The 19,445-nt window shown below is 34.7% G+C and overlaps 2 long non-coding RNA genes and 1 pseudogene across 3 annotated transcripts; 1 reads left to right on the forward strand and 2 right to left on the reverse strand.

Moving 5' to 3' along the window:
* Window positions 1-4,113: 4,113 nt before the first annotated feature.
* On the reverse strand, window positions 4,114-4,946 carry LOC145012140 (uncharacterized). Its single transcript, XR_013664394.1, has 2 exons — window positions 4,495-4,946; window positions 4,114-4,419 (listed from the first exon to the last, which is right to left on the reverse strand). It is a non-coding gene; the product is annotated as an uncharacterized LOC145012140 (long non-coding RNA).
* Window positions 4,947-10,378: 5,432 nt separating this feature from the next.
* Window positions 10,379-13,119, reverse strand: LOC145012964 (uncharacterized). The gene is made up of 2 exons (XR_013664768.1): window positions 12,135-13,119; window positions 10,379-10,850 (listed from the first exon to the last, which is right to left on the reverse strand). It is a non-coding gene; the product is annotated as an uncharacterized LOC145012964 (long non-coding RNA).
* Window positions 10,603-16,467, forward strand: LOC145012963 (uncharacterized; annotated as a pseudogene). Its single transcript, XR_013664767.1, has 11 exons — window positions 10,603-10,768; window positions 13,980-14,062; window positions 14,137-14,214; window positions 14,409-14,537; window positions 14,624-14,710; window positions 15,132-15,222; window positions 15,341-15,411; window positions 15,486-15,555; window positions 15,880-15,932; window positions 16,018-16,111; window positions 16,191-16,467. The product of XR_013664767.1 is annotated as an uncharacterized LOC145012963 (transcript).
* The last annotated feature ends 2,978 nt before the right edge of the window (window positions 16,468-19,445 follow it).

Consider the following 19,445-nt stretch of genomic DNA (forward strand, 5'->3'; position numbering starts at 1 on the left):
AGTTCTAGAATAGCCATGAATGTATGTAGATCTAGAAAATTCCTATACGGAGGTGGAAACACCTATAAATAGGTGTGGAGCTCATTTGCTCCAAACAATCCAACATCTAAGTATCTAGGAAAAGCCTCCAAGTAAGAAAAGTGTGTAGTAGTCTCACAAAGTGTAAGATCTTCTTAAGCGTCTTAATAAAAGTCTTGTTGTTTCCCATACAAAGAGTCGTGTTCAACAATCTGGTATCAGAGCAAGGTTTCTTGATAGTGAGAACGAGTGATTCTCGTTGTATCGTGAGTAGTTTGTGACTCTGCAAGTTTAGTATCGAAACTAGCTTGTTTGGTATTACCGAGGTACTGCCAACACGATGGGTGATCTCCAAGTCGTCGGAGGAATGAAGAAACTCAACAATAACAACTACAAAACGTGGGAAACATGTATGAAGTCCTACTTACAAGGACAAGATCCATGGGAGGTCGTTGGTGGAAGCGAAACTACGCCACCAGAGGAAGACGTTAATGGTGCTTTACGCAAATGGAAAATCAAAGCAGGCAAAGCAATGTTTGCCTTGAAGACCACAATTGAAGAAGAGATGTTGGAGCATATTCGGGATGAGAACACCCCGAAAGAAGCTTGGGACACGTTTGTGACGCTTTTCTCAAAGAGAGAAAAGTGTGTAGTAGTCTCACAAAGTGTAAGGTCTTCTTAAGTGTCTTAATAAAAGTCTTGTTGTTTCCCACATTAAGAGTCGTGTTCAACAACATCTTGAACACCATCCCGTGATCTTGTTTTGGGGAGAAGACGGTGATTGCGGGTGGGCATGAGCAACCCAATACTCTTAGACGAGTGGGTATGGGTCCAACGAGAAGCGACGGGGGGTGAGGTGGCACCCCTCAACGCCGTTATAACACGGGGAACACCGCCCCCCCTGCTCGTTGCTTCTCGTCGTGGTGAAACTCGTTGCGATGGCGACGGGAAGAAACGAGTGAAAATGACCGTTTTAAATTAAAAAAAATTACCGTTTGATTTGCAACGGTTTAAAAAAAAAAGTTAATTATTAAAAAAAACACATTTTATCCTATAAATACTCTCATTTCATTTAAAATTTTCACACTTTTTCTTATCCTCTCTACATACTTTCAATTATCTTCAAAAAAAATATGGATCCTTTTGATTCGTCCGATGATTCAGATGAAGATATTTTCTTTAGGATGATGTATCATTATTATACTACCGACCTGCTACAACCAGATCCAGCCCCGCTACTAACAAGACGTGCGATGTTAAACAGAAATCGCGAGGAAGGACACGAACATCTATATCGCGATTACTTTGCGGATAATTGTGTATACGGGGCGAAGGACTTCAAAAGAAGATTTTGTTTGAGTAGGGATGTGTTCTTACGAATCGCCAATGCCTTGGAAAGCCGGTATCATTTCTTTACTATATTTTTATACCAAATAAATAAAAATGTACTACATGTTTCTTTAATTTTACAACATATGCAATATATTTTTAAACTATAGTTAATTTATGTTTAGGTACGAATTTTTTCAATTAAGATATGATGCTAGAGGTAGACGGGGGTTTACAACGTTGCAGAAATGTGCTGCGGCCATTCGTTTGATGGCTATGGGGGAGTCACCCGACACCATGGACGACTATATGAGAATGTCCGAAAGAACCGCAAGAGAGAGTTTGTATACATTGTCAAGGGGTGTTGTTGAAACTTTTGGAGATGTGTATTTGCGGAAACCTTCGTTGCATGATTTGCAAGAATTGTATGCGGCGCATGAAGAACGTCATGGGTTTCCCGGAATGATCGGAAGCATTGATTGCACACACTGGAAATGGAAAAATTGTCCGGTAGCATGGAAAGGGCAATACGCAAGTGGTCATCACGGATCACCTTCATTGGTGTTAGAGGCTGTCGCTTCTCAAGATTTATGGATTTGGCATGCATTTTTTGGGGTTGCGGGTTCCAACAACGACGTTAACGTTCTTGATCAGTCGCCAATATTCGACGATCTTTTGAACGGAAAAGCCCCGGATGCTCCTTTTACGGTGAATGGAAACGAATACAAATATGGGTATTACCTTACAGATGGAATATATCCTCAGTATTCCACATTCGTGAAGGCATTCCGCCACCCGGTTGAAGAACGAGACAAATTTTTTAAGAGAAGACAAGAAGGAGCACGTAAGGATGTGGAACGTGCTTTTGGGGTGCTGAAGGCGAAGTGGCATATAGTCGAACATGCAGCACGACCATTGGATTTAGAAACTTTACGATATATCATGTATGCGTGTATCATAATGCATAACATGGTAGTAGAAGATAAAGGGCAAAATATTGCACACTATATCCCAACGGAGCCCAGACACGTTCAGTTTCAGCCAGGAACAGCAGATTATTTGCATCGCGTTGTTGACATTCAGGACGCAAATAAACACAAACAACTGCGAGAGGACTTGGCGGATCATATCTTCTATGGTAACAATAACGATAACGAATAGCGTTGTTTTTTTTTTTTTTTTTGAATTTGGATGTTATTTTATTTTATTTTATTTTATTTTGTTTTTGGATATTATGTGTAATTTAGTCTTTATGTTAATTTTAAGTTTTAGAAAATTTTAATTGTTTTTTATACTTTTTAAACATTATGTTTTATTTATTTTTAATTTAAAAAATATTTGTCTCAATTTAAAAAAAAAATCAAAATAAATAAAATAATTTATAAAATGAAAAAAAAGTTGGTGTCATAACAAGATATAACATGTTGCCCATTTCCTCACTTGGTGTTATAACACCATTGATGATGTGGCATGTGATGTGGCACCAAAATGGTGTTGCAACTAGTTGCCCACACCTTATGCAAGAGCTCATAAAGTCACATGAAACTTTTAACTTCCCCATACTTTTTTACTTTCTCATGCTTTTAAATTTCCCAATATATTTCCTTTTGAATTGTTTACGAAAGAAGTAGAAACCTTATATCTTCCATATTAGTGATCATTGTGAAGCCGTTTAAACATATTTTTTTCTTGTAAAATAATAAATATCATTTAAAAATAAATTTTTTATACAGTGTCTAAAACATGCCTTTAGTATATTATCCAGTTTCATGTAACTTTCTATATAAAGGGACAAAAAAATAATTGATATGCTTGATATAATGTTGATTCTTTACAAATGGAGTGTTGGTATGATTTTTTTTTCTTTCTCAAACGTATTTATATATACGTATTAATTAAGAGTAAATTGCAAATTTCATCACTAAACTTTTAATAAATTTGTTTAGATAACTTTTTAGTAATAAAAGTAATATAATAAATTATACATTTAACCACGCCATTTTTAAGAAATAACAACACATAAACCATAATAACCATATTATTTTCTAGAAATCGACCAAAATAACCCAATAAAATATTTCCAAACTATATTTTATTTACTATTTAATTTCCACAAAAGTTTTTACCGAATAGATTAAACTTTACAGTTTATTTAATACAACAATTGACTATATCTAATACTGTCTGTACTTTTTGCTTAAACTGACAAAAAAAATTGATGTGTCAATTCTTTTTTTTAACAACGTTGTATCAAATCTCTTTATCAAGCAAATTTAGTTATAACACAAACTTCGGTTTAATTTTTAAAATTATATATTTGAACTTTCAAGTTTTTTTTCCAATAATTCAAAAACAATATCATTCAGTATGACACATTTATTTAAATTTGAATTATTTAAATTTGAGTAACATCTATTTATTACATATAGTAAACATAACCAACCTCATTAATAGTGTATTTTCAAATCTTTTGGTTTTATTATTTAATACACAAACAATACAAAACGCAAACCTGTAAAATCTCAAACATCTACGTCAACATTTTGAAACGAAACTTTTCTCTTATTTTAAGAACTAACTACTTAATTTAAAAACAACAATGTTTGCCACAAATATGTAAACTTACAAACAAAAATTAAATGGACTAAATAAAATATTTCTTGTAATCAAAATTTAGTGAAGCAATCACGGGTCCCTAAATAAACATCTAATAGACTAACCCCAAGACTCTAAACCACCTTTTAACAAACCAAAAAGAAGATAAACTCATTTAAAAACCAAGCGGCAACAATTTTCAAAACACGAACACATGCATACAAATATCACATACATACAAACATGCATACAAAGAGACCATACATCTATTTAATACATTTACATAAAAAATAACTAAAAATCTGCAATAATTTTCAATATATACATCCAATTTGTTGGAGTTGTCTTAGGTAAAGAATTCTTAAATAAAACAGCACAAGCACAAACATGGAACCAGCTTTGTTCCATTCTTCTACAAAGACATCGCACCCTCCTGATTTTTATCTTCCTTTGTGTGTGTAGAACTCAACAAATAACCTAAAAGTACGCCGATAATTGTTGGAAAAAGTCAGAGGTTGTGTTTAAACAAAGTGAAATTTCAATAACATGTACCTCATAATCTATTTCAAGATATGTATGGTCCTAGAAGTACACACAAAGCCTTCATATATGAGTTAAAACCTGGACATAAAATCATATATGCTTCCAATATCCCAGATCTAATTTCGAATCTTGGTTCCACCCAACATCTGAAAGAGAGGGCAAGATTAATGATGTTCTTTTTTGGTGAGAGGAATGGATCGAGGAACTAGAAAGATGATAGTGCGGTTAAAACCAAAGGCAAATAGGCAATGCGTTGACGGTGACTTGTGGTCCATCGGTAATGAACGATGGGGGTGGTGGCTACAAAAAATGATTGTGGTCGTTCTAGGGTTTTTTGTGAACTGGGGATAGCACACCTACCTGAATATAGGTACTGAAGAACTTCATAATCCATTTTAAAGCCAATAATGAAATAAAGAAAGTGAGTGACAGGTAAAAGACAGGATCCATGTGATTTTCTTTTAGAATAGTACCAACCATTGGATAGCATATGCATAGTATATGTTTCTACTTCATTTCTATTGGTTGATTTGTGGTGACATGGATCACCAAATTTAGTATCTACAGCATTCATTTTTTATCTAATGGCCATAAACCATTCTCCTTGTTCTTTTAAGATATTGTCTTAAAAAATGGTAGGGTCCTCAATTATATACTCTTTATAAGATGGTATATATATATATATATATATATATATATATATATATATATATATATATATATATATATATATATATATATATATATATATATATATATATATATATATATATATATATATATATATATATAGCAACTCTTACCCCACCCCGTCAATGCTCTCAACGAGACTAAAAACTAACATCTCGACCTGATCCATACTCCCGGATCTAAATCTAACCTCTCGACCCGATCCATACTCCCAGATCTAAAAACAAATAATTATGTCTTGTCCATCCTCCCGGACTAAGGACAATTGACTATGTCTTAATGTATACTCCCGGATTAATGACAGACTATATGTCATGTCCATACTCCCGGACTAAGGACAACTGACTATGAAGGGTGCATGTAGCTGAATGTGATGATATTACACCTTGAAATCACTTTCTCATGGGATGAATCTGGGGCAATATATTTCAAATTGGTTTAATGTTATCTTAAAGTAAATGTTTCACATATTTTAGCCTTAATTTCTTGCATTAATGTATATGCTGATGCAGGTCATTGCTATAAGAAAACAAACAACATAGGTTTTATCTTTTCAACTTCCATATACTAGTATGATTCTACTTTACTCATAAACCATATGCATTTGGCACCCATTCTTTGCAAAAACATAAACATAAAGAATGGGTGGCAAATGCATATGGTTTATGAGTAAAGCAGAATCATACTAGTATATGGAAGTTGAAAAGATAAAACCTATGTTGTTTGTTTTCTTATAGTAGTGACATCACATAAACATTATGCATGGAATTATAGTTGAAAATGTGAAACACTTACTTTAAGATAACATTAACGCAATTTGACATATATTGTCCCACCTTCATTCCCTAAGAAATCAGGATCTCATGGTGTAACATCATAAAATGTAGGTTCAGTTACATTCTCGATTTCTATACAAAAATATAAAATAAAAAAAACGCACACACACACACATCAAAACAAAATATCCTAAATTATAAAAATAATTTTCGAAATTTACTCGATGCATATCCTAAATGAAATAAACAATTTTCATAATTTACATGATGTATATCACCACTCCAAAAAAAAATCACTACTCCAAAAGATTGAAACTCCCCCAACCGTTTGAGTCACCTAGTGATTCGTGCTCCTACATTCAACATGTTATAAGAAAAAATGCATATTATACTCTCATCATTGTTTCTTTCTTACCATATAGTTGAACTTGTCAAATTTGAACAAAGTCGGTACGAAATTTACAATTATAAATCACATGTGCAACTTGAAGTGTATAAAAGTCATATAGGCTATCTTCATGTAACTTATTTTTTTTCCTTTTACTAATCATCATGTATCTGCAAAAAGAACATGGAAATTCAAGGACACTATACGGTAATGGAATGTAAAATACACAAAAAATAAGTCAATAAGGCAATCGACTACCACTTGAACACTTGTATTCACTTAAACTATCGAGCCTCCCAAATTCCATTAATATATCTAATGATTACTCTAGGTTTTTTATGCACTCTGCTAAGTTTGCAACAATATGAAATTAGACTTCTTTAAATTCTTATAGAAGTTGCATTCAAATTAGGAGGACAAAGAAGAAAAGACTTCATGTGATTATGTATATTTACAAAAACACAAACATAAAGAGCAAAGTAAACTTATACTAATATATGGAAGTTGAAAAGATAAAACCTATGTTGTTTGTTTTCTTATAGCAGTGACCTGCATTAGCATATACATCAATGCAAGAAATTAGGGCTAAAATATGTGAAGCATTTACTTTAAGATAGCATTAAACCAATTTGAAATATATTGCCCCACCTTCATCCCCTGAGAAAGTGATTCCAAGGTGTAATATGATCAACTTCAGTTACATCCTCGGTTACTATACAAAAAAAAAAAAAAAGTAAAAATATTAACTTTAATAAAATTTCAAAAAAAAACACACATAAAAAAATATCCTAAATGAAACAAACGATTTTCGTAATTTACACGGTGCATATCCTAAATGAAACAAACGATTTTCATAATTTACATAATGCATAACCTAAATGAAACAAACAATTTTCATAATTTACTCGATGCATATCCTAAATGAAACAAACGATTTTTGTAATTTACACGATGCATATCCTAAATGAAACAAATGATTTTTATAATTTACATAATGCATAATTTTCGTAATCTAGTCAATGCATATCCTAAATGAAATAAACGGATTTTGTTATTTACATAATTCATATCCTAAATGAAACAAACATTTTTTCGTAATTTACATAATGCATATCCTAATTGAAACAAACAGTTTTTGTAATTTACATAATACATATCCTAAATGAAACAGACGGTTTTCGTAATTTACTCGATGCATATCATAAATGAAACAAACAATTTTCGTAATTTACATAATGCATATCCTAAATAAAACAAACGATTTTCATAATTTACATAATGCATATCCTAAATGAAGCAAACAATTTTCGTAATTTACATAATGCATATCCTAAATAAAACAAACGATTTTCATAATTTACATAATGCATATCCTAAATGAAGCAAACAATTTTCGTAATTTACATAATGCATATCCTAAATGAAACAAACGGTTTTCGTAATGTACTCGATGATTATGTTAAATGAAACAACGGTTTTCGTAATTTAATCAATGCATATCCTAAAAGAAACGAACGATTTTTGTGATTTACATAATGCATGTCCTAAATGAAACAAATGGTTTTCATAATTTACTTGATGCATATCCTAAATGAAACAAACAATTTTTGTAATTTGCTCAATGCATATCCTAAATGAAACAAACAATTTTCGTAATTTACTCGATGCAAATCCTAAATGAAACAACCAATTTTCGTAATTTACTCTATGCATATCTTAAAGTACAAATTAATGAAATGGTCCATGTGGATTGCAACATTTTCACGTTTGGTCCCTATGTTTTTTTTTTCACACGATCGGTCCCTAGGTTTTGGTTTTATTGCATTTTTCATCCCCTCATAGGGATGAAAAGATGATATTGTCCTTTGTCTTTATCTATTTTAGTCTTTTTTATTATTTGTTTATTATTAATGAATATAAATGATTATGTAAACTTAAAATGGAACCCACCCCAAACCCTACACCCCACACTTCTCATGTACTTCTCTCTCATTTTAACTTACCACCCAAAACCCTACACTCCACAGTTCTGAAGCCCCCCCCCCCCCCCCCCCCCCCGGTTCATCAGAAAAATAATAAACAATCACCAGCACCACCATTGTTTTCTCTTATCTTTATAAAAACACCACCTCCCCTGAAAACATCTCTCCCTTCATTGCCTAAAACCCGCTACTAAAAACCAAAAGCTTCTAGATTTTTTGCCATCATCGACGTGAAACCACCATCATCATAGTACCATGAAGCAATGACCACCGGATTCACTATGGTGTCATGAATCTACCCCTGCTATAGTGACAAGAATGGAGGAAGACAAGTAAAGTGAACCGCCGCCGCCCTAGAACCCTTTACAAAACTAATGGCATAGAGGATGATCGAGGAGGGGGAGACGCAGTCGATGGCAAAGAGGGACGAGCAAAGGGGAGTCGATGCAGTCGATGACCATCAAGGTGGATCAGATGGGGGCGTTGAGAAGAAGAGAAGTGACTCATGAACCATATCTCCATCCCTCACTGCTTCAGATCTCCTTCCAATAGTAACAAATGTTGGTTGTACGAATGGTTTTTGTAATTTATATAATGCATATCGTAAATGAAACACACAATTTTCACAATTTACATAATGCATATCCTAAATGAAACAAATGGTTTTCGTAATTTACTCGATGCATATCCTAAATGAAACAAACAATTTAGCTAGTTTACATAATGGATATCCTAAATGAAACAAACGATTTTCGTAATTTACATAATGCATATCCTAAATGAAACAAATAATTTTCTCGTAATTTACATAATGCATATCCTAAATGAAACATACGATTTTCATAATTTACATAATGTCTATCCTAAATGAAACAAACGGTTTTCATAATTTGCTCGATGCATATCCTAAATGAAACAAACAATTTTTGTAATTTATTCTATGCATGTCTTAAATGAAACAAACGATTTTCGTAATTTACTCGATGCATATCCTAAATGAAACAAACGATTTTCGTAATTTATATAATGCATATCCTAGACGAAACAAACAATTTTCATAATTTACTCTATGCATATACTAAAGTACAAATTTCTGAAATGATCCATGTGGTTTGCAAAAATTTCACGTTTGGTCCTATGTTTTTGTTTGCACTCAAACAGTACCTAGGATTTGGTTTTAATGCGGTTTTCATCCCTTCATAGAAATGAAAAGACCATATTGTCCTTTGTCTTTATCTTTTTTAGTTGTTTTATATTATTTATTTATTACTAATGAGTATAAATGATTATATAAACCTAAAATGGAACCCACCCAAAACCCTACACCCCACACTTCTCATGCACTTCTCTCTCATTTCAATTCACCACCGCTTCTAAAGCCCTCCCATCGGAAGCTTCATCAGACAAATAATAAACAATCACCACCACCACCATTGTTGTTTCTTATCTTTCCGAAAACACCGCCTCCCCTAAAAACATCTCTCCCTTCGTTGCTTGAAAACCGATACTAAAACCTAAAAGCGTCTAGATCTGTTGCGATCATCGCCGTGAAGCCATTAACGTCATAGTACCAAGAAGCAATCACTACCAGATCCATTTCAGTGTCATGAAGCTACCCCCACAATAGTGACAAGTGTTGGGGAAAACAAGTAAATTGAACCACCACCACCTCTAAACCCTTTACATAACTAATGGCGGAAAGGATGAGCGAGAAAGGAGCATATGCAGTCGATGACCGGATCTCTCGGTGGATCAGATGGGGGCGTCGAGAAGAATGCTTCTAGTGGTGTGTGGTGATGAAGATCGGTGATTGATGGAGCAAATCAATAGATTTAAAGTGCAGATCGGTGGTGTCTTGTGGTTTCCTGGTGCGATGTTTTCCAGTGACATTTGGTGTTTTCTGGTGGCAGCCATTGATTTGCAGCGCAGACGAACTGAAATGAAAGAGAAGGATATGAGGGGTGTAGGGTTTTGGGTGGGTCCAATTTCAAGTTTATTTAATAATTTATATTATTTAATAGTAAACTAATAATAATAAATAAAAAAACTGAAAAATATAAAGATAAAGAACAATATAGTCCTTTTAGCTCCACGAGGGATGAAAAACATAATAAAATCAAAACTTAGGGACCTTCCAAGTGCAAAAGAAAAGGTAAAAACCAAACGTAAAATTTTTGCAAACCATAGGGACCATTTTAGTAATTTGTTCCCTCCATTCGCACTCTATCACCTACAAGTACAAACACCACATATCGGAGGTGTTCCATCACTCTCACGTGTTCCCGTATCACAATTACTCTACTATAAATATAAACACAACATATCATCTCAACGTGTTCACATCACCATTGCTCGTTGGAATTTTGAGAAGATGGAGTCCGTCGAATCAGCAGCCAACCTCCGTTCACAATTCCATGAAGTTCTTCGTAGTCGCCGTACTCCTATAGGTAAGATTCTATCATAGATTTGGTCAATTTTGATGTTGAATTGTTGTGAATATTTGGGCTCAAATCATACTCCAGTACAAACCTGTGAATTCTTTGCCAAAAATAATTAAACAATATAGAAAAATAAGGAGTAGTTATGGGATACACATTGCAGCTAGACTGCTATTACTGGTAGATTTTTTTAGCTAACATAGTGGCTATGGAAATCCGAGCTATTTATGTATCTAGATTTGTTTATGAATATCGACAATTTCCTCAATCTAGTAAGCAAAAAACTAAGCCGGTGTAAATTTGTATATGAGTTTTGTTTTTTCAATTCAAACTTCATTTTGCTGGGCTGCCGCTTGGTTTCAAAATATTTTTTTTCTTCATAATTCTAGTTAATAGATATATATTATTATAAGTTTCTATACTTAAGTTACAAAAAGCTTTTTAAACTAGAAAATACTTCCTCAAACATCCATACCTTGATTGAAATACCTACAAAAAGATGGATAGTCAATATAAGACATTCCAAATTTAAAACTATAAATCACATGTGAAACTTGAAGGGTATAAATGTCATACATGCTATCTTCATGTAACTCATTTTGTCCTTTTACTAATCATCATTTATGTGCAAAAGAACATGGAAATTGCAGCACACTATATCGTAATGGAATGTAAAATACACATGAAATAAGTCAATAAGTCTATCAGACTACCACTTTAAACCTTCAATAACTTGACACCATTTGCATATATGACACTCAAGATTTTTAATTATATAATAAAAAAGTAAAAATATAATTTTAATATTTGTTACAAACGAAGGTTCTAGCGTAAATGCAAGAAAGAAACATTACATTTTGTAAAAGTGGAGAGTTTTGGATAAAAAACATATGAGGGTTTATTTGCATTTACAATTATATCATTTTGTTGTATTTAGGGATACATGTGCTGAACATTTTTTTTTTTTAACAGTCAGTTATCTAATCCTGATTCTTAATGATATTTGTATTTCCATATTAGGGTAGGAATCAATAATCTGGTTTTTTGATGCAATCATCTCTTGTTTTGGTTTTACACCAATTTTGAGTTAATATATGGATGGATTTTGTAGAACATGTGTTTAATAGGCCAAAGTTGAACAATATGTTTACCAAAAACAAAGAGTCCGCATGAATTTTTCACCTTTATTAGACAGGAAGATGCAATCATGAAGAACAACAAACTCTAAATCTCCATTGATCCATGCATGTTCATTAGAGATATCAAAAATCAAAACCCCATCATGAATCACCATAGAATCGACTATTCGATGAAGTACACACAATGAAATTTTCGTTTTGAAGTTTTAATTTAGGGAAAAGAAATGGAAACTAACCGATTCCCTAGCTGAGTCTGACAACACCACCAATTTTGTCCCAAACCGGAAGCTCGGCATCTGGGAATGTCTGGTTAAATGTAGTGACCTCCATTGCAGGACTTGTACAGATAGATCACAGAAAGTGGCAGTGATCCATGACAAAAGTATTACCTGTAAAAGCCCATGCAGACGCAAAGCTGAGGAAGAAGAAGAGGACAGCAGCGAGGCAATCTCTACAAACAGACGTCAGAACAAGAGAGAAGCAGACAATAACGAAAATATAGGAAATCAAAGGTCATAGAAAGGGAAATCATAGAATACGGAATATCAATGGAGGAATGTATTACATGAAAGAACAACAAAACACAGAGAAAGAAGAGGACAAGAGAAGAGAAGACGGAAATTCAAAGAGGCGACTTGCAATACCTAAACCCCAAAAAAAACGCCACGTATGTCACAAGAAACCCAAAAATCGCCACACAGAAACATAAAGGAGCTCCTCCAGAAGAAAACCCAGCCGAGTAGAATGAGAATTGGATTAGCTTAAAACATATACCCCCGCCACCCCTGAACCCTTTAAAGTGACAAGAATGGAGGAAAACAAGTAAAGTGAACCACCGCCACCCCTGAACCCTTTAAAGAAATGACGGCGGAGAGGATGGGCGAGGAAGGAGCAGATGCAGTCGATGGCGAAGAGGGAGGAGCGAGGAGGGAACAGATGCAGTCGATGACCGGATCTCTCGGTGGATCAGACGAAATTTTTGTAAATTACAACAAAATCAAAAACTTTACGACCATCCAAGTGCAAAAGAAAACATAGGAACCAAACACGAAATTTTTGTGAATTACAAGAACCATTTCAATAAATTGTTCTCTCCATCGGCGCTATCACCTACAAATACAACCACCACTTCCCATGAGGTTCTTGCGGGTTGCATTACACTCATCGCAATTACACAATAATAAGGCAATATAGAAAAATAAGGAGTAGTTATGGGATAGACATGGCTGTTAGACAGCTAGTCGTAGTAGATTTCTTTTGAGCTAAGATAGTGGTTACGGAGATCCGAACATTGTGTGTTTTATGTATTTAAATTTGTTTATGAATATCAATGGTTTCCTCAATCTAGTAAGAGTAGTATAATGCCAGTTGCTTTCATTATAAAATAACTCGTTTGATTGTCCATAGAAAAAGTGCAAAACTTGTATGTTTCTATGGTAGCACCATGTTTCTCAATTTAGTAAGAGTAGTATAATGTTTGATTGTCCATAGAAAAAGTGCAAAACTTGTATGTTTCTATGGTAGCACCATGTTTCTCAATTAATCTAGTAAGAGTAGTATAATGCCAGTTGCTTTCATTATAAAATAATTCGTTTGATTGTCCATAGAAAAAGGTGCAAAACTTGTATGTTTCTCTGGTAGCACCATGTTTCTTTGTTGTCCATTAATTGTTGTCAAAATAAAGTAATTGAGAAGGAAAAACTAAGTTGGTGTAAATTTATAAAATGTTAAGACTTAATTGGGAAAGCCTCATTTCCCTAACTTTATCAATTAAGTTGTTCTCTTGCATGAACTCAAAAGAAAAATAACTAGCTTATCATATTAAGTCCTGAACCCATTAGGTAAAAAAAAAAAAAAAAAAAAAAAAAAAAAAAAAAAAAAAAACACCAAACTTTGTTCTTTATCTCTCATTGTCTTGTTAAGAGGGGAATTAAGTTTAACTTTTTTCATTAATAACTACTATTATCACTCTTATCCTACCATTATTATGTTTATCAATAATTTCATTCAAATATGACTTCATCTCTTTATTTGTCAAAATGTGGATTCATATTAGATTTCTACTACTTTTTTTTTTCCAGTTCCGACACTACGTGCACTTCAGACGCTACCTGCAGAACTTGTGGTGGAACCCTTATATCAGGGAATACCTGTTGACTTTGAGGTGGACATTACTTGACATATACTTTACATTTCTGTTAATCTTAGTTAGAAGTTATCTTATATGAACACTATCAGGTAATGAGATCCTACCCGAAAGCACGCATTAACGTCAAGGAACTGCTCACTGAAGAAAACTTTTACTTACCCACTGAGGTAACTTAGACCATGTTTCTTTTTTCCCGTTGAATGTTGACTCGATAAAGTTTAATATGGATATATGATGTTTAAAAGATATCTAACAAAATAACTACATAATTGGGAAGATGGAAAACAAGAGCAAATTTGTAATATGAATATATGATGCATAAAGTTTAATATGATGAACCTTATTATTTTATTAAAATTAGGAAGGAGAGCAAGGGCGTCTGCCTGTGCTCATTTTGAGCATGAAAGAATGCACACAATCAAAAAGACCAGCTGTTGTTTTTGTACATCCAAAAAATGCAAACAAAGAGTGGCTACGCCCTTCACTTGAGGTATAATATAAAATTACAATGATAGATTGGTCATTTCTTCATTTGACAAAAGACTTTGATCTAACGAGTTCTTCCTTTCAATTTAGGATTATGCTTCACGTGGATATATTGCAGTTGCCATTGATTCTCGTTACCATGGAGAACGTGCTAAAACCCCCACCGCCTATCAAGATGTGAGCTCTATAACCTTTCTTTCTTTTTATTTGGTTTATGCCAAAAAGAATAGGGCTAAATGCAAGAAAATTAGAAATACCAACATATTTCATATATTTGTTTATTATAGCATCCTACTTTGAAAAAATCTATCCAATTATAGCAATGTGATTCATATAGAAACCAGTTTTTTGTTGCTATAGTTAGGAAGAATTTTGGCAGTACAATAGAGAATATACTAATTATCTTTCATGATCTCAAAGCATAAATATGACTTCAATTTCATATATTCTGGATCTAGGCTCTTGTTTCAACATGGAAAAGAGGTGATACAATGCCATTTATATATGACACAATTATACTTGTTCACTCTTGAATTTTTCTAATGACATTTATTATATACTTTTAATGCCCAAATGTTTAACATTTATTATGTTTTAGGTGTGGGACCTTTTAAAGTTGGCAGATTATCTAACCACAAGAGATGATATAGACCATTCCAGGATAGGAATAACTGGGAATTCACTTGGAGGTTGAATTTTAATATTTTATTAAACACATCATCTAGAAATAACAAGTGTATATATATTCTTTTATTATGAGTTATTATGCTTTTAAGTCCATAACTCATTTATTGATATGTGATGCAGGAATGCATGCATGGTTTGCTGCTTTTGTGGATACATGTTATTCAATGGTTGTCCCCGTAATTGCTGTTCAGGTATTATTTGTTTTTGACTTAATGGGATTAATTTAACAGTTAATCTAACCTACTAACTTAATATGAATGTGTAGGGCTTTCGGTGGGCCATAGATAATGATTAATGGCATGCTCGAGTTGATAGTATTAAGCCTGTGTTTGAAGGTAATTCAGACGCTACTTTACAAAAGAAATATAAAATCTCTATGTTATATATGTTATTACCTCTATGTTTAATAAAACATCTAAGTTAGGTTATATATATCAGTGTTTAATGACTTTCAACTGTAAATTTGTACAAATTTCCCTCATTTATTTCCTCAAATATATTTAGAAAAATTGTTTAAAAGTTCTCTTAAAATATGTGTGTGTGTGTATATATATATATGGTTTTTAAAATCTTATGGCTATAGTTAGCACATGCACTCTTTCTAAATTATAAAATTTTTCATGATTTTGTGATGGTGCGTTTGTATTCTTTTTATTCAGAAGCAATGATTGATTTAGGGAAGGAAGCCATTGACAAAGAGGTTGTGGAAAAGGTATGTCCCATAAAGATTGCTAAATGTGTTGCTGACGTGGCATTCGGTTGGCGTCTAACTGTTGTTGTGCTACTATTTTGACCAGGTTTGGAATAGAATAGCTCCTGGTTTGGCGTCTGAGTTTGACTCACCTTATACGGTGCCAGTCATTGCACTACGCCCTTTGTTGATTATAAATGGTAAAATGACTAATCCACCCTCCTCTTCTTGATCCATTTTTTTTTTCTGATGACTTAATAACATGGAAAAAACTATCAGGTCAAGACGATCCCCGTTGCCCAATCGAACGTATTGATGTTACCATATTTTAAACATAAAAAGCTTTCGAATATGCCCAATGTTTGAATCATTTCAAGGTGTTGACTTTTGACTCTTGACTTTTCACCAATGTTTCTTGCTTTTTCTAAATGAGAAATTTGCATGGAATAGCTATGTACTTTACTACCAGAGAATATTAGCAAGTTGCTATTATGGGTAATAAATTTAGTAGATTGTCTACATTGGTAAAAAAAAGTAAAATATAATTGTATATGATTAATATTGTGTTGTATATGAGGTAATAATGTGATTTATTATGAATTAAATTCAGGTGATAATCGAACCAGGAATTGGACATGATGTGACTCCATCAATGCTTAAAGATGCAAGTGATTGGCTTGACAAGTTTCTCAAACCATAGAAACTTCTCATGCATAGCTATGTATCTTATGCTCGACTAAATATTGTTGTCTATTGAAAAAGTATATCTATATCACGTAAATAAAGATTTGGCATCATTATTTGTATTAAACACATGAAAAGGACTTCCAATAAACGAAACTTATTCCAAATTCAGTTACTCCTTTTCAATATTTTTTATTTTGAATGTGATGGTAAAATTTAAATACGTGTCTCAAGATTTGTGTTGTCTATTTGAAAGATATAGTTGTTGGTTATTCTATCTATAACGCCCCGCTTCTCAAGTATGGTAAATATGAGTTTTTGGATTAGGCCCTACTCGACAAGTTGGTTTACCTACTCGTCGAGTAGCAGCGACAAGGATCGCGGGTTATGTGACCTACTCGGCGAGTCCATAATGGGACTCGGCGAGTAGGAGCTGGCAAGTGAAACCCTAATTCTCGGGGTTTGCACTCCTATTTAAAGGGACCTTAACCTCCCTTGGACCTCCTTATAGTCCCAAAGAACCCTTGAGAGCCTTATTCGTGTGTGTGCCTTGTGTGTGTGTGTTTGAAGCTTGAAAGCGAGTTCTTGGAGGGACAAGACTTGGAGGAGAAGAAGATTGAAGCAATTGGAATGTGGGAATCAACACTCATATCAAATATCAACTTCAAAAGGTACCCAAACCGTTATTCTCCTGATAAATCTCCTTTATTGGGTGAGTTTAGGGTTTTCATTGAATATCAAGTTAGTATAATGAGCTATGGGCTAGATCTGAATTTATAACTTAAGATCAGGACCCTCTTTGGATTCTAGAAGCGTAAAGTTGCAGCTTTAGTCATGATTGAGGTCCCCTTTGTGCATAAAGACCCATCAATAGCTTAGATTTGCCATTTTGAGCCTTTAAAGCCACGCATGCGCGTAAAGTTTGCAACTTTACGTGATAAGCATGCTCTAGAAGCTTAGATCTGTGATTTGGAGCTACTGCATGGCTCAAAATGGATCTGTATTGGATCCGTGATAAGCATGCCGATGAAGATTGTCATAAGACTCGACGAGTTGAAGAACAACTCGGCAAGTCGGATGAGTTTTAACCAAGAATAATGTTCGCGAGTATATCCGTCGAGTCGCAGGGAGGGAACTCGACGAGTGGCCTTAAGGTATGATCAGGATTCGAAGGAACTCGACGAGTCACCTTGATGACTCGGCCAGTTGGATTGTGCTTCAAAGGACTCAACGAGTAGCTGGGTGTACTCAGCGAGTTGAGGTCAACATGGACTGTTGACCTTGATTGAGGACTTTGACCTTGATAAGGGGTTGACTATTGGGTTATGGAGTACCTTATAAGGATAAAGACTTATGCTTATATTGAACTATGGTTATTATTTATGATTGAAACAGTTTAAATTTGGTGTGAATTTTATGGATGTTACAAGTTGGTATCAGAGCCTTGGTTTGAGTGAATTAGAGGAACAATCGTGTGAATCCAGTCTCAAATCAAGTAGATTTTCGGAAATAAGTTTAATATGGTTTTCAAAATAAAGGATGGAGGATGCAGACGGTACGATCAGCCGGAGCCTGTTAGTAAACCCCAAAATACCATGCAGTTATATAATATTTTGATATGTTAGAACAACATGCTAGTGTTAGGCTAGGGATCTTCAGGAATCTCATGATAGATTTGCCTGATTGCATGATGCCTATTAGCCTAGGGTTTCTTGTATGTGGAATTGACATCATAGTTGTAGATGTTTAGTGTATGCATCACGGTTGTGCATAATAAAGACCTTATAGCCTGAGGATGTTAATTCGGCCTTCGGGTGGGATCGGATATTCGAAAGTCTATTGGGTCCAGCGTTATGTGCAGCTAGCATGCATTGGCGCTGCAGGGGATGATGGAAGTTTCATGGATGTGAGAGTCGTGATAAGTGGCGAGTCTAGATGCGAGGTGTTTGGTATTCCCCTAGAATGAGGGTTGAGCGCATTTCCTATGTTGATGATATTGTTAGGGAGTTTGTGGTGATACTTGAGACAAATATGGGTAGGTGTGGAAGGTAGTATAGGCCCATACTACTGAAAGCACGAGACCCATACACGTAGAAAAGAAGTCACAACCCCTAGGGTTTTTGGTTTTTGGTCTCCCATCATTATGTTATTTATCTGATGACTTGTATATATTTCAGTATGGTGGTGACGAGACATGTTGCTTCATGATCCGGATTAGGATCAAGATCGGGGTCGGGAGACGGAGGGTTGGAGGTGTCGGTAGCACCCAAGCCCGTGGTTCAGATAGGGACAAAGGAGTTGGATGCTAGGATTCGGGAGATCATGCACGACAAGATTACTACTGCGTTCCGAGCGCAGCTGCCAGAGATGTTTGGGTCGATTAAGACTGCGATGGTTGAGTATTTTGACGAGCGATATGCAGCTCTAGCAGAGACAGCTATCGTTGCTGCCACTTCGGCTGTAACTGCGGCAGGGGTTGGAGGAGGAGCCGACAGGGCTTTCCATTACCGGGACTTCGATAATATGAAGCCCCCGATGTTTGATGGTACACAGGATGCGATTAGGGCTATGAGGTGGTTATCTGACGTGGAGGCCTGTTTCTTCACGTGCTCATGTCCTGTTGACCAAAAGGTCAGGTGTGCCGTGAACCTACTGAGGCTTGGGGAAAAGGACTGGTGGAGGCTGACGACTGGATTGTATACTGATGATCAGAGGGCTGTTGTTACTTGGGAGCAGTTCAGAGATATATTCCGCACCCGCTACATTCCACGTGTTGAGCGGGAGCGGCTTGCGCAGGAGTTTCTGACCGTGAGATAGGATGGGGAGTTTGTGATGGAGATTACCTGTATG

The sequence above is a fragment of the Lactuca saligna genome, chromosome 8 (assembly GCF_052625555.1).
Source record: "Lactuca saligna cultivar CGN05327 chromosome 8, ASM5262555v1, whole genome shotgun sequence".
Classification (NCBI taxonomy): Eukaryota; Viridiplantae; Streptophyta; class Magnoliopsida; order Asterales; family Asteraceae; genus Lactuca; species Lactuca saligna.